Here is a 15,978-nt window from a genome sequence, read left to right as displayed (position 1 = left end):
AATGGGGTGGTGGACCATTTGAGGGAGGACCCTGCGGATGCCCCTGTCCTCGCCAGGGAGAAAACCCCCACACTCCTCTTTGCGGACGATACCCTCTTGATGTCCAAGACCCCCCAGGGTCTCCAAAAACTGCTTGACCGTTTTTCCCTCTTCTGTAAAGATCGTGGGCTCACAGTAAATACCTCGAAAACAAAGTTAATGGTTTTATCCACACACAGAAAGGTTAGGAAGGCTTATCTTACATTGTATGGGTCCCCTCTAGAGGTTGTGAGTGAATTTGACTATCTTGGGGTAAGGTTGTCCAACAATATGAGCTGGGATTCCCATATAACAAAGATTGTATTAAATCTCAAAAGGGTCTTTGGAGCTATATAAAAGAACCAGCATCTTTCCATTAGCAGACCAGTGGCCCCTGCATTGGCAGTCTACGAAGGGAAGGCTTTAGCTTCGGCAGTCTACGGCTCCGAACTATGGGGAGCCGAAAACACCAAGACCCTAGCTACTGCGGAGAACAAGTTCATTAGGGACTTAGTCTCACTCCCAGTTTCAACCCCTTTGACACCACTATTTTTTTATATGGGTAAAAAACCTATTACAGATAAAGTCCAACTAAGGCCGCTGTTATATTGGGTGCGCCTTAGAAGGACACAAGAACTGGCACAATACGCTCGAGTGTTGGACGAGTTAATCTCCCTAAATGTCACAAACAAAATAAAGTGGCTAAATAACCTCAAAACGTTGGTAATATCCATAGGTTTGGGAGAGTTCTGGGTCTCACAATGCACCCCCCCCCCCCGCCAAACAAGTTGTCAAAAAACTTTATTGGGATTGGGTTGAGGCTGAGGTCAACTCTAACTCAAACCAGGGAACCCTGACGTCCAACTTTTTGGATCATAAACCTTCAAGGAAGCTAGAACCTTTCCTGGATTTTATCCAATTACCTAGAGATAGAACTTTGTTTTTGAAATTACGACATGGTACCCTGCCCCTTAAAAAATTCATGGAAGGGTGGAAGACCAAGGGAGGGCATGACTTGAACTGCCCTGGCTGCCCATGTCCAGAGGAAACCCTCGGCCACTTTATGTTTGCATGTACAGCCTATAAGCATGTTAGAGCTAAATGTTTGGAACCAGTATGCAGGGAATTAGGAGTGAAGGATCACAGATCAGCCCTGCGTATTATTTCAACCAACACTGTTTCCATGTTTATTATTTGTGGGGTCGCCAAATATCTAGCGGGTGCCTGGCTAATTCGCTCAAGGTTGTTGGGCAATGTATAACTTTTTTTTTTTAAATAATGTATTGTTTTTAACTTTGTTTTTACCCTTGTTGTTCTGGATGAAATTGTATTACTATTGGATGGATTGTTTTATGTATTTTTCTTTTTTAAATGTTTGTACTTTTATGATATATATCTATCGAATAAAGTGATTCCAACAAGTTCAATACTTTAATGTTTCAACAAACTGGATTTCACACACAACAGTGAGTGCGGTGTTACCGTGGCACAACCGGATGCCACGGTGTTTGTTTATATGGGCAGTTTATTTTCAGAGAGGTAGGAAGAGCTGCCTTTTTGCCACAGAAACAGAAGAACTGTGCAATCTCTTTACCAAAGGCACTTAAGAGCTGTGCCGTATATTTATCAAAGACTGTAGCGCTGGAGTAAGGACAGCCTAGGAGCCAACTGCAGGCAAATCACCACCACAAGCACACGGCAAACAGCCACCTGTCAATCGGGTGGGGAGACTCAGCCACCGCCAGAGCCGAATGATTCCTTTCACAAGGCCTGCGTCAGGAGGTCGCCTCATAGCCGGCCTCTTCCCGAGACCCCTCCCCGTACCAGGCAATACTGACTTTAGGAAGACCGGACAGCATCACAGGCCTCACAACCTGAGTTACCCACTCCAGAACAGCTGCTCAAAATGAAGGATGTCTACATTTTTTAAAGTAAAATTTCCAAAGACCGTTTAAATTTAAATGTCACTATTGTGTATTACTTTTAAAACAAGGGGGATTAAAATTGTCCATTCGTGTTGATAACTGGCTACAAACTCCCCGGGATCTTTATCAGTCAATCATTGAAAAAAAATAACTAATGGATAAAAAAAACACAGGCAAATCAGCTGGTTTATTCGAGCTGCAGCCTGCTGGTTTGATGTAATTCTTGCGCGACTCTTGTACTAAGCAGGGCAGCTCTGTTCTGGCGTATATACAAATAGATTATTATTTGTGTTTCAATTGTGGGCCTTACAGTTCATAAAAAGTGTCTTCCACGCCAGTCAACATAGAACATAAATGACAAATGAGGTATGAATAGCAGCGAGCCAAAGGGAAAACATACATAAATGCTGCCAGGAATGTGATGTGGGGTTGCCTATTTTAACATGAATCTTCAGGTTTATAAATCTCGAGGCGGCCCGGACGTGAAATATGACGTGGGAATGTTATTAGAGCAGTTTTAGGTCGCTGCTTTTTTCTTTGCTTGATTACAAACGCTGGGTTCACTTCGCAGAGACATCAAGGGGTTCATCTATGTGGTTAGCAACCTAAATGTTCGTGGACTTAAAAAAATAACTACATTATCTTCACAGTACTAATGTTAGTTTGGTACTGTTTTTCGACTGTAGTACACGTCTTCATTTCTCCAGTGGCGGTGCGTCTATTTGGGCGCTGGGGCACTGACCCACAAGCCGCGCAGCTCCCTCGGAGGCTGCCCTGGCTGAACTGACAATGCATGTCAGTCAACATGATGCCGGACCGCCCACCCCCTTCAAAGTCTGAAGGGGGTGAGCAGTCTGGCATCATGCTGACAGCAGGCTGCAGCACAAGTGCGCATGCTGGGTTTAGGTTGGAGAGTTTTTCCGACCAGCCCAGTCATGCGCACTAGTGTTGAGTCTGGCTGGCGGCTGCGCAGTAGGAGAGCGAGGGTTGATCAACGCCGCAACCCTCGGTCTCCTAATGGGCGGCAGGGCGGAGAGTATCCCTGCTAAGCCAAAGACCTGCGCTGCTGGAGCAGCATTAGTATTAGCTGAGAGGGGTTGCCGCCAGTGACGTGGCTGTTCCTGGACCTGTTCAGAAGAAGTTGAAGGCGCCAGCCGCCAACGCGGGACCCCGGCCCAGCAGCAGAGGCGGCACAGACCCGGTAAGTATTCTATTTATTTAAAACTTTCCCCCTGCCCTCATCCTGCGCGACTTCCCCCCACGAGTATTGCGAGCTGCGACTGGATGGGAACGCTCACTTCTCTCCCTCAAAGCTTTTCTTGATGATTGCTTCTGCTCCACCAACACTTTAAAATATCACCAGCCTCCACTGCGATAGTGCAAGACTTTATGTCCACGTTCTGCACCATGGAACATATGTTGCCATTTGTGTGACGATCCTGCACAGGTTTACAACATGTCCCGTCTCGGAAGAGATCACAGAGGGTTATCTGGCTTTGATTTTCTGCATTCTCTTACACTGTTATGCCACTCTTTTTTCTCTCGCTCCCTCGTCTCTGTCACAACCCCTCTCCTCCTCTACACTCCTCTTCCCCCAGGAAACCTTCGGATTGGTACCGGTCGGGATGGAAGCAGCCTTCAAGTGGCTGTCCTTGTCCATGTTCATTGGTGTTGTTGCTGGTGTAACCTGATCTGCCCCCTCTCGCTCCCCTTCCTCTCAACTCTCTCCTCTCTCATGCTCCCGCTCATCTCCTTTATCAGACTCGTTCCCTTTTCAGTGGCTGCTTGGCCTGTTCTCACCTGCCTCTTCCCAAGGTCTCTCTCCCTTTTAGTCCTGATCCCCTAGACTGTATTCTCTATCTCTCATTCATTCACTTCACCTCATCCCTCCTCCCTCTCTTTACTCCGCTCTCTGGGTCTCATTTATGAAAAGTGACGCATCGCTGCAAGAAAACAGTGATGCGTCACTTTTCATTGCGCCCTCCTTGCGATACCAATGATGCGTCTTATTTATAGTATGACGCATCATGTCACAAGATGTTATAGATACGTCAGTATTTCTGACGTATCTGTAGGTGCAAAAATTATGCATTGTGGAGTGTGTCACAAAAGTGACGCAACTCCAGCAATGGGTCATTACACATTGGCAAGTCCCATGTTAAATGTGCCTGCGTCAGTTTTACGCCTGCCATGAGGCAGGCGTAAGATATTGATGCATTTACGTCCTAGAAGTGGTGCCCTGAAATCTCATAGATTTCACTCTGTCACTTCTACGACCCTTTCTTGCGTCGGAACGCCCCCCCTGCATACATTATTCCTGGTGCAGGTATAATGTGGCGCAGGGGTTTATAAAGTGACGCATCTACAGATGCATCACTTTGTAAATATGGCGCAACATGGCGCATTTTGTACACCGCTGGTGCGTCACAAAAAGTGACGCACCGGTGGCGCAAAAATTACGCAAGGGCCCATAAATAAGCCCCTCTCTTTCCTCCTCCCTCGCTTTTCTTCTCTCACTCTGTGGAGGAGTGTGGCTCAATGGTTAGAGTGGCAGACCCTGATGCAGAGTTCTGGCCCGGGACCAGGGTTCAATTGCCACCTCGGCGGGTCTTGGGCTCAATTTCCTCGGACCTGACAATTCTCGCCTCGGTGCCTATTCTAATCATGGGCCCCACGCTGCAACTCTGGGCAATAGCTTGCTTAACCTCCACACCGGCCCAACAGCGCTAGTATGCCTGGCTTCACCCTGGGGGTGCCCAGGAGTGGACACTTCACAGGGAAAGTCAGGAAGGGTTCCACAGCGGTATGAGTAATAGCGCCAGGAAACCGCTTGGTGACAGTGCGCTCTACAAATACCTTGACATTTACTCTCTCTGCTCCCTCCCCCCTGGCTGCTCTGACCGGCTCTCCATAATCCCACTGCATATATAGGCTGTGCCTGCATCCCAAACAGTCTGGGTGGAATGTATTGTGATGTCACTGTCTCCTAAATAAGTGCACAGTTAAGCATTCAATCGTTGTTTATCATCATTACTGGGACTTATTCAGTCTTCATCGGCCCGCAAAGGGTTTCATAATGCTAAAATCTCACCATATCTGAACAGTGTTGTGTTCTGATACAATATTGTGTTTCCGCTTGTCTGGCAAACAGGCTAATTGAGAATGTGGTTCAAATACAGACAAGCAAATATACACTTTCATTGAGATGGATGGATGGAAGGGAGGTTGTCTAAAAATGGGTGGATGCTCTCGTGATTCACCTGTGGTGAAAGGATACATAGATGAATGAGTGGGCAGACAAGTTACAGGAGAGTATGTCTAGAAGGATGAGTGAATGTGGACATGAATGAATGCTCCAAATAATGGACAAATAAGTGGAAGATTTTCTAGTGAATGGATACATGGATGGATGAGCGAATGGGAGAGTCTTTGCAAGGCCGATGGATGGATGGATGAACGGATGTATGCAGTGGATGATAGGAACATGGATACATTAATGAGGGATGATTGGGTGAATGATGCATAGGCTGAACAACTCTTATGTTGGCCGCACTCGCTCGCTACGTAAAATTCATCCTCAACTTTTACGCCTCACCACTTTCAAATGTCACCAGCCACCACTTCATTTCTCCGCATTTCTTGAGATATTTGGTTTGAAAAAGGTGCCCAGAAGTCGTTATCAGTAGCGCAGACAGCCACCCTACTACCCTGTAGCGTGTCAAATGGGGTATGCATGCTACCTCTCCAGAGAGCGAACGTGATGCTTAGTGTCGTTTGTAGCATGCATCAGTAGAAAATGAAATTTTACCTTTTTTTTCAAACAAACTATACATGTCCTGGTCACCAACGACTCTACAATTTGGGGTTAGCACACAATGTGGTACTGTATAAAAGCATGTGTGGTGCAAAGGTCTAATTTTCACTATTTTCTGTCTTTAAGAAAATGCACCATCCTATAGTACGAAAGTGCGCCGCAGTAAACGTGTATATGAAATACGTGAGTCCAAAATACCGCCAGATTTCAGTTTCCAGGGGAGCACGGAGACATATCAACTGACAGTTTAAGGGGAAACGCTCAGCAGGGTACCGGCGAACCCCATGAGTGCTAACGGCTTCTATTTTTATATCTGACTGAAACTCACATGACAGTACTTCAATTTCTTTAGCAAGGTGGTTTTACATAATGCTTACGTTGCAGGTGTCTGTTGACTTTCAGTCATCTGGCAGCGAGCATCGCGCTCGATTAACCTCCTGAGGCTCCAAGGAGAATTCATGAGTGCGGAAGGCTAATTAGAGGACTACCACACCATTAAGACACACATTAGACATTCAACTCAGCAGGCATTCCCCCACACATGAATGCACTTCTGCTGTGACTCATCTTAACTTTGACCTCCTACCACTGATTCTATTACAGGACCGGAGGCTTCTTATTATGCTTCTCTTTCTTTTAATGCTACACACAGCAGCAAATGAAATTTTAGTTGTAACAAAACAAACTACATTTCCCATGATGCAAACACTACATCACTTCCTGTATTAGTCCATAAGACCTGGTCAGCCCCGGATATCCTCCTCTTTCTTTGCTGCTCACGCAGCCAGTTAAGTGCCTTTATTGCTCTAGCATTATTAAGATGTCTATGACGTGTTGCTTGTTGATGATGTTTATATGCCTCGTTAGGGGTTTGGTAGCGCTTGTGCGCGTTCCGATATTTTGTGTGCTGATCTCAGCATTTGCCTTCTGATTTGTTATTTGCCTTGCACATAGTGACTCGCGGCTGCCGCGCGACCCACTGTCAGTGGGGGTGTTTGCAGGCTGCCAATGCGTCTGTCTGGCCGGAAACCCAGCGCGAGCATCGCGCTTACCTCAGACGCGCCTCCGTGATTACAGGCAGCGCGTCTGAGCTTCGGCGGCATTGTGTTATTTCCCGCTGGGCGGGCCAGGATTTCAGCGGTTGCTGCGTGTGTTATTTCCTCCTTTTGCCAGCACCGGTACCGACCCTATAGTTGCAACATGCGTAGCCCAATTGGGCTTGTTTCTAGTAGGATTGGGCTACGCACGTTGCTACTGCCCGTTTTTCCTTCGTTTCTCTGCATTTCTCACCGGATTGTTCCCTGAGCAGTTGTTCTACGCCACGCAGGCTGTGAGAAACGCTGGGCCTGGAGGGTGCACACCTCCCTTGTAATATTTCTGCTTTGTTGGCTCCATTTTACGCCCTGTGGGCTGCAAGAACTCTGATACAGCCTTGGCTGAGGAGCTAGGTACCTGGTGATTCTTGTTGTGCTGTGGGTTAGCTCCCCCTTATACTCCTCCCAGGATTCTGCCCTGTTGTTGAGCATGCCCATGTACAAATTTGGTGATACCATGGAGGACTGGGTGACCTATGAGGAGGATGATGTTCATGGAGAGGAAGTGGCTCACACTTCTGTTGAGGATAAGATTGTTGAGGCCCTGGACGCTTCGGTTCAGTACTCTGTTAACAAGGCCCTGGAAAAGGCAGTTCCTGGAACTGCCCAACAAGCCTTGGCAACTGCGCTAAAGCCTATCACTATGCAATTGGAAAAGTTAGCCAAGCGCCATGGGTTCACAAAAAACCCAAAGCCCAAGAAGGATGAAGGGCCTGCGGGCTCGCAGGCGGATTCTTGGCCCCACTCTTAGTCTCTACCTGCTCGAGACCCCGGTAAGTCCAGGGCTCCGGATACAGACACTGACACTGACACTACAACCACTGGTTCCTCTGATGGGTCCCCTCCCAAGAAGATGAAAGCTAAGAAGTCTAAGAATGTAGAGTCCACCCCGCCAGTGTCCACTCCATTTACATTCGACCCTGCGGACATTGTGCACCGTAGATCTTCCGATTGGCTCCCGGCGCCAGAGGTCGCCCTTTATATTCATGACAATCTTAGAAAAAGTTTTGACAAGGAAGTCAGGAATAGACTCAGATCTGAGTATCCCAGGCCAGATATTGCAGACAAAGTAGCAGAAACCCCAGACATTGATTCCAGCATGCTGACCTTTCTCAAGAAATTTGCAAAGGACCCTAAGAAGGGCATTGACCGTGCTTGGAGAGGGTGTCAGGACAAACTCCTGGACGTAGTTGGGCCCCTGGCCAAGATTTTGGAAATCACGCTGGAAGCGCAGGAATCGGGGGCAGCAATGGATCCTCACGTGCTAGCCGGCTGGACCCAGAGAGCTATTTGCCTCTTGGGCAATGCCAACTGCGCTATTTCGACCGAGCGCCGGAAGTCCCTCCTCATGAGGATGGACTCTAACCTCACCGAACGTGCGGCAGCTGAACCAGGGCCCCTAGTTGATAGCAATTTGTTCGGTGAGCGTTTTGTAAAGGACGTTGCGAAATACGTGGGTACCTTTACCACCTTAGATAAAGCCCAGTCAGGCATTAAGCAAGCTCTCCAATCTGGTGTTTTTAACAGGGCCGGACGAGGCCGGGGACGCTCGTTTGGCCGCCAGCAATTCCAAGGTTCCCAGAGAGGAGACTTTGGCCGTGGTAGAGGCGATTGGGATTCCACCCGAGGGGGAACTTTCTACCCTATCAGGCAGCGATTCAATAAGCGGAAATTCAACAGGGGAGCATATTGTGGTGGTTTCCAAGCCACAGAATCTTCTGGTGAGTGCTCCAGATATATTTCCACTCCCTCTTGGGGGTCGTATCCGTCTTTTCTTTCAAAACTGGGTTCAATTGTCTCAGGATGCGTGGATTTTAGAAACTGTACAGGGTTTTCATCTCGAGTTCTTTCAGGTTCCCGTTCAGGACAAGTATCCCAGGCAGCTGTCTTTTTCCCAAACAGAATGCATTTTCATAGATTCAGAAATAGGAGAATTGCTGCAGAAACATGCGATAGCTCGCTACGACGAGCGCCCTCGCGGTTTCTTTTGTACCGCTTTTGGCCGCCATAAGTGTGGCAGGTTATGCTCAGACGTGAGTCCCTTGCTCACTTTGCCACTGGATTCAAGCAACCCGGGCTGAAGACGGCTGGAATGCCAGAAACCGGTCCTCGGAAGCTTGTTTCCGGTCCAGGGAAGACATGGCTTGGCAGTTCGGGCTGGACTGTTCCCATGAGGCACAGGGTCAGACTGATTTGCATATAGCCATGTCTGAACTGGGGTGGCAGAGTGGGCTAAAGAACGGTGATGGATTAAACCCAGATCTTTTGACTGGGTGTGAGTGTTTGATTGATTCAGATTCTCCGTCCATCACCACCCCCTTTTGTACCGCTTTTGCCCTCCATAAGTGTGGCAGGGTATGCTCAGACGTGAGTCCCTTGCTCACTTTGCCACTGGATTCAAGCAACCCGGGCTGAAGACGGCTGGAATGCCAGAAACCGGTCCTCGGAAGCTTGTTTCCGGTCCGGGGAAGACATGGCTTGGCAGTTCGGGCTGGACTGTTCCCATGAGGCACAGGGTCAGACTGATTTGCATATAGCCATGTCTGAACTGGGGTGGCAGAGTGGGCTAAAGAACGGTGATGGATTAAACCCAGATCTTTTGACTGGGTGTGAGTGTTTGATTGATTCAGATTCTCCGTCCATCACCACCCCCTTTTGTACCGCTTTTGCCCTCCATAAGTGTGGCAGGGTATGCTCAGACGTGAGTCCCTTGCTCACTTTGCCACTGGATTCAAGCAACCCGGGCTGAAGACGGCTGGAATGCCAGAAACCGGTCCTCGGAAGCTTGTTTCCGGTCCGGGGAAGACATGGCTTGGCAGTTCGGGCTGGACTGTTCCCATGAGGCACAGGGTCAGACTGATTTGAATATAGCCATGTCTGAACTGGGGTGTCAGAGTGGGCTAAAGAACGGTGATGGATTAAACCCAGATCTTTTGACTGGGTGTGAGTGTTTGATTGATTCAGATTCTCCGTCCATCACCACCCCCTTTTGTACCGCTTTTGGCCGCCATAAGTGTGGCAAGGTATGCTCAGACATGAGTCCCTTGCTCACTTTGCCACTGGATTCAAGCAACCCGGGCTGAAGACGGCTGGAATGCCAGAAACCGGTCCTCAGAAGCTTGTTTCCGGTCCAGGGAAGACATGGCTTGGCAGTTCGGGCTGGACTGTTCCCATGAGGCACAGGGTCAGACTGATTTGCATATAGCCATGTCTGAACTGGGGTGGCAGAGTGGGCTAAAGAACGGTGATGGATTAAACCCAGATCTTTTGACTGGGTGTGAGTGTTTGATTGATTCAGATTCTCCGTCCATCACCACCCCCTTTTGTACCGCTCGCGGTTTCTGCAGCAATATTTTTCTAGTCCAGAAGAAAGGTGACGGTTACAGGTTGGTACTCAACTTGAAGGAGTTCAATCGTTACATGGTTTACAAGCACTTCAAGATGGAGGGTATCCATCTTTTAGCAGATCTTCTGAAGCAGGGGGACTGGATGGTCCGCCTGGATTTGAAGGACGCTTACCTATCTGTGCCGATATTTCCTCCACATCGGAGGTTCTTGCAGTTCCAGTGGAGAGACCAGTAGTACAAATATTTGGTCCTTCCTTTCGGTCTTTCATTAGCTCCTTGGTGCTTCACCAAGGTGTTGAAGCCTGTGGTGGCCTACCTCAGGGAGAAGGGGATTCGCATGATAGTGTAGCTGGACGATATACTGATAGTGACTCAGTCGCAGGACATGGCGAGTTGGCACCTGCACACCACCATTGTTACGCTACAAAATCTCGGATTTGTGGTCAACGAGACCAAGTCCGTCCTCTGTCCAACCCAGAAGATAGATTTTCTGGGGTTTGTGATCGATTCCAACACGGCTCAGTTAAGCCTTCCCAGGTCCAAGTTGCGCGATATTCAGAAGGAACTACACGCACTTTTGTCCAAGCAGACTGTCTCTCTGCGACAGGTGGCCAGGATAGTGGGTCTTCTGGCGTCGTCCATTCACGCGATCTTTCCGGGCCCTCTTCATTATCGGGCTCTGCAGAGATTGAAGATCCAGCATTTACAGCAGGGTCTCTCATACACGGACCTGATTCCTCTGTCCTCGGAGGTTCGGCAAGAGCTTCAGTGGTGGCTAGGCCACGTGGAAGCTTGGAACGGTCGGGCCATTTTCAGTTCCATTCCAGAGGTGGTCATAGAGTCCGACGCCAGCCGTTGGGGCTGGGGTGCGCGCTGCGGAAATATTTCCACAGGAGGGCGGTGGTCCCTGCAAGAGTTGGATCTCCACATAAACTGTTTGGAACTTCTCGCCGGATCGTTTGCGATCAAGACTCTGTCGCCCAAGAACGTGTCTGGTTGCATCCTGCTGAGGATGGACAACATCTAGGCAGTACGCTATATCAACAAACTGGGAGGTACAAGATCCTCCATGTTAGTAGAGATAGCGAAAGACTTCTGGCACTACTGCCTGAGTCATCAGATATCGGTCGTAGCCGAGTACATACCAGGTCAATTGAATGTGGTGGCGGATTGGTACTGACGCCATCTCAGGGACTACAGCGATTCGCAACTCCAACCGCGGGTGGTTCAATGGTTACAGAGGATATGGGGGTCTTGCCAGATCGACCTTTTTGCATTCAGGTTGAATCGGCAGATGTCCCAGTTCTTCCGTTGGAGGCCGGATCCGTCGGCTCTGGCGACGGATGCGTTCACGAAGGTCTGGTCTCAGTCCCTGAATTATGCGTTTCCCCCATTCATATTGATTCCTCGAGTATACTCACGGATAGTGCGTCAGAGGGCGGAGGCGATCCTAGTGACCCCCCTCTGGAAATCGCAACCTTTGTTCCCGAGCCTTCTGGAGATCAGTTGCGATCTTCCCAGGAGGATCCCGGAATTTTCGACGATACTCCAGGGCCCTCAGGGAGAGACTCATCCAATGGTGATTTCGGGACGGCTGTCCCTGATGGCCTGGAGACTTTCAGGAAACGTTGGCAAATGCCAGAGTTTTCGGAGCAGGCTTCAGCCTTTATCGACCAAGCCTGGGCCCCTTCCACGAGGAAACGGTACGCGTCAGCCTGGAAGGGTTGGGTTCGTTGGTGCGTGGAACAACGCGTGGATCCCGTGGGGGCAGGATTACCCTGCATTGTGAATTTCCTCTCTATGAAAGCTTCCGAGGGTTTGGCTTATCGGTCAGTTAACATTTTCCGTTCCGCGATTTCGGCGGGTCATTCTCAGATTGAGGGTAAGCCTGTTGGTTTGCATCCCCTTGTTTGTAAGCTTTTAAAGGGGATCAGGGTGGCGAATCCGCCTAAGCCCAAGTACACCTCACTATGGGATGTCTCTCTGGTTCTTGCGTTGTTCAATAGTTGGCCTCAGAATGATTTGTTATCCAGGAAACAACTTTCGGCCAAATTAGCTATGCTGTTCTGTCTTGCGGCATGTTGGCGGTCGTCGGACGTCAAGGCTTTGGACATTACAGGTAGAGTGTTTACTCCTCAAGGAGTTTCTTTCAATATTACGGCCAGGACTAAGACAATGTCTAGTAGTATTGATTACCATGCTTTTCCTTCCAATACGAAACTTTGTATGGTGCACTGTCTCAAAGTTTATGAAGGGTGTACAGCGGCCTCATTTATGAAAAGTGATGCATCGCTCCGTGAAAACAGCGATGCGTCACTTTTCACTGCGCCCTCCTTGCAAGACCAATGATGCGTCATATTTACAGTATGACGCATCATGGCGCAAGGAGTTACAGATACGTCAGTATTTCTGATGTATCTGTAAGCGCAAAAATCACGCATTGCTGGAATGTGTCACAAAAGTGAGGCAACTCCAGCAATGCGTCCTTTCACACGGGGAAAGCCCCATGTGAAAGGGCTTGCGCCAGTCTTACGCCTGCTGTGAGGCAGGCGCATGATTTTGACGCAACAGCGTCCTAAAAGTGACACAGTGAAATCTCATAGATTTCACTGCGTCACTATTACCAGGCTTTTTGTGGGGGAACGCCCCCTCTGCATACATTATACCTGACGCAGGTATAATGTAGCGCAGGGGTTTACAAAGTGACGCATCTGCTTAGATGCATCACTTTGTAAATAGTGCGCAACAGGAGGCATGTTTTACGCCGCCGATGCGTCACAAAAAGTGGCGCATCGGAAGCGCAAAACTGACGCAAGGCCTCATAAATGAGGCCCAAGGTCTTTACGGCCGGCAGGTATTACGCAGTTACTCATTGCCTTGCAAAAACCTTTCAAGCCTGTTACTGCGGCTTCTATAGCCAGATGGTTGAAATATGTTATGCAAGAGGCGGGGATTAATACCCAAATGTTTGGTGCTCATTCTGTACGTGGTGCCATGGCATCTAAGAGTTTTATGTTGGGATGTACTGTTCAGGACATCATGCATTCAGCGGATTGGTCCTCAGAATCTACTTTTAAACAGTTTTATTATAAACCGGTGGGTGATATTTTAGTGTAGTTCCTATTATCCCAATAGGCTCTGCGCATTGGAATAATACCTTCAATAGTATAGGCCTAGACCAGACGTTAACTAGGTCTTCTATTGTCGATATTAGACTTAAAGTTTTGGGTTTGCCAGCTAGCTCAGAGTTCACTAGAAACTTTCTCGAATAGGCAAGGAGGAGTTGAACCTCCCTGGATAGACAAGAAGGGATTTAGTTTCTGACAACCATAGAACATGACAACTTTGCTCTCCCCTAATCAAGAGTGTATCTCTAGAGTCGTGTGAAAACAAAATACAACTTATTTTACTCAGTCAGTACGTGCATTCTTAGTCTCACCAGATTGTAGAGAAAAGGAAGAGACGGGCGTGTTCAATAAAAGATGGTATTTATTGATCAGTCTCTTTTCTCGTACAAGAGAAATGGATCGATATTATTGCAATACTTATGGTTAAGTAAAGTGCATACAATAAAAGCAGAAGTATAAAATAATACTGTAAAAACATTTATATGGTTTCTAAGCCATATGGTGGTTTAAAATGGATAAAATAGATACATACATATATACATTTGACTAATCGTACTCAACTGGTGTTTCTAACTACGCCTACCCCGGTGTACCTGACCTAAGCCTAATACGTGGGCGGAAATAGAAAGTAGCAGTTTAAGTTAAGTTTGTTTTGCCAAGTGACTGACTCAAGAATTCTCTGCAAGGGGTTATTCAGCTCTGTACCTGGAATCTAGGATGAATGAGGGATGGTATCTCTCGTCTCTGGTCTCGATATTCCAGGCTGCCTGCGAGGGCTACCCGGAAGCGCCAGAGCTGGATTTCTCGGCAGGAGAAAGCAGCGTGTCGTTCTCAGCGCGTCAGGAAGGCGGGGCTGCGCCAGCGGGGTCTGCTCTGCTCTGGGCTCCGGCAAGTCTGGCTGCTCCGATCTCGTCACCACCGCGTGTGTTTGCTTAAGGCAATACCGGTAATATTTATACCTGTAAGGTGCCGAGATTGACGTAAGGATGGACATAGATACGTCAATAAGGATGTCATACGACTTGGTCGTTAGCACATTCTTTTGCTGAAGTTCTCGATGAAATCAAAACAATGGCCGCAGGGTTTTTCCCAGGTTGTCATAGGTTTGATTTGTTTTGAGAACTCCGTATGCCTTATCAGGGGCTGGAGGAATATCGCTTGTCTAATTAGATGGCAAGCGTTATGACCTAATCAGATAACACGTTCCTGTGCCGTAGTGTGGCTTAATCAGATAACGGTTTCTGCATCATGGGATGGCTGCTAGTTAACTTGTTAACCAGAACAGGGTCAGGAATAGGTGGATCGATACAGAACCTATAGGAATACATCACACCCACTCCACGCTAACTATGGCCATGTTTACTAATCTAGGCATAGTAAAACATACTGTAGAGTATCGTGTATACCTTACCACCCCAAAATACATAAAATGCATTTTGAAATTATCTAATATACGGAAATAACAGTCACATGTATTATATGCACTCAAGCTGCTGAATAATGCTAAAGTAATCATGCATATGTATACATTATTGCTAATTGGTATATGAGAATTTACACATGAAATGGCTCTTAATACAGAAGAAAAAAGGTTCGAGACCATTTCATCACAGAATAAAAATAATTATGAACATACCAGCGGGCAGCTAATGTCTATAAAGTTTCTAAAAATAGAAATTTTAGTTCTTTAAGAATAGTTCTTACTTTAAGCAGAAGATAAGTGTCCCGAAAAATCGTAAAAATATTTTGGGGCTGCTGAAAAATTGCTGTCCGTGAACTGGAGGGAAAATTGTTCATGGTATTCTGTTATTAAAGTTGAAGGCCAAATTCAGGGAACGCCGTGTGCTAGCTTGCTCAAAAGTCTCTATTTCTGCTCTGGTGAGCACATCATATCATTTAGACTGTCGAAAAAGCTGTCAACAGCTTCCTGGGAGAGTTCCACTAACTCGGAAAAGGATGTAACCATGCATTCATGTGCATGATTGTCTCCATTGACGTTTTGATTAGTATTGCTGACAGAAGGTCGTACCTGATCAATGCTGCTTTCATCTTGAACTTCACTACCCCTTAATCGTAGTGGTGAAGTCTCCACGAATGCCGTTATCAGGATTGGCAGCCGTTGAGGGCAGCACAAAGCATGAGCCTTTATTGGGCTCAACAATGTTTCTGCATCCATAGGCGCATCCGATTGTAGCGTCAGACAGGTGTCCAACACGCATTCTTCTCCGCACAGCAGGCACCTTAATACAGGTAAAACACATCAATGCCACATTGGTCGAAATGAAAGAAACCAAGTCATGTTCAGGTCTCTAAGCCGGGATAGTCCCAGGATTTTTGATATCCGGTCCCGGTATCCAATGGCTCGGATTGTTTCTTCCCTTGTCGCAGGTGTTTTGTCTGTGACACGGTTTGCCATAACGAAATATCAGGACCAAGAATAGGATTCCTGCAATTAGTCCTAAAATGAGGGGAAGTCCGCCAAAAATCGAATGGACGAAATCTGGAAAAATACCCAGTATGGCTTTCAATGGTGTTAATGCCATCGAAAATACTGTCTTAAATACTTTTGAGACTCCACTGGTATCAGAAATATTTAAGATTTCATTCAGGATTTCTGCGAAATGTATGGGGGAATTAGTTGATAACAATGAG

Source organism: Lissotriton helveticus, chromosome 2_1 (genome assembly GCF_964261635.1).
Source record: "Lissotriton helveticus chromosome 2_1, aLisHel1.1, whole genome shotgun sequence".
Lineage (NCBI taxonomy): Eukaryota > Metazoa > Chordata > Amphibia > Caudata > Salamandridae > Lissotriton > Lissotriton helveticus.
This window is presented reverse-complemented; position numbering follows the sequence as displayed.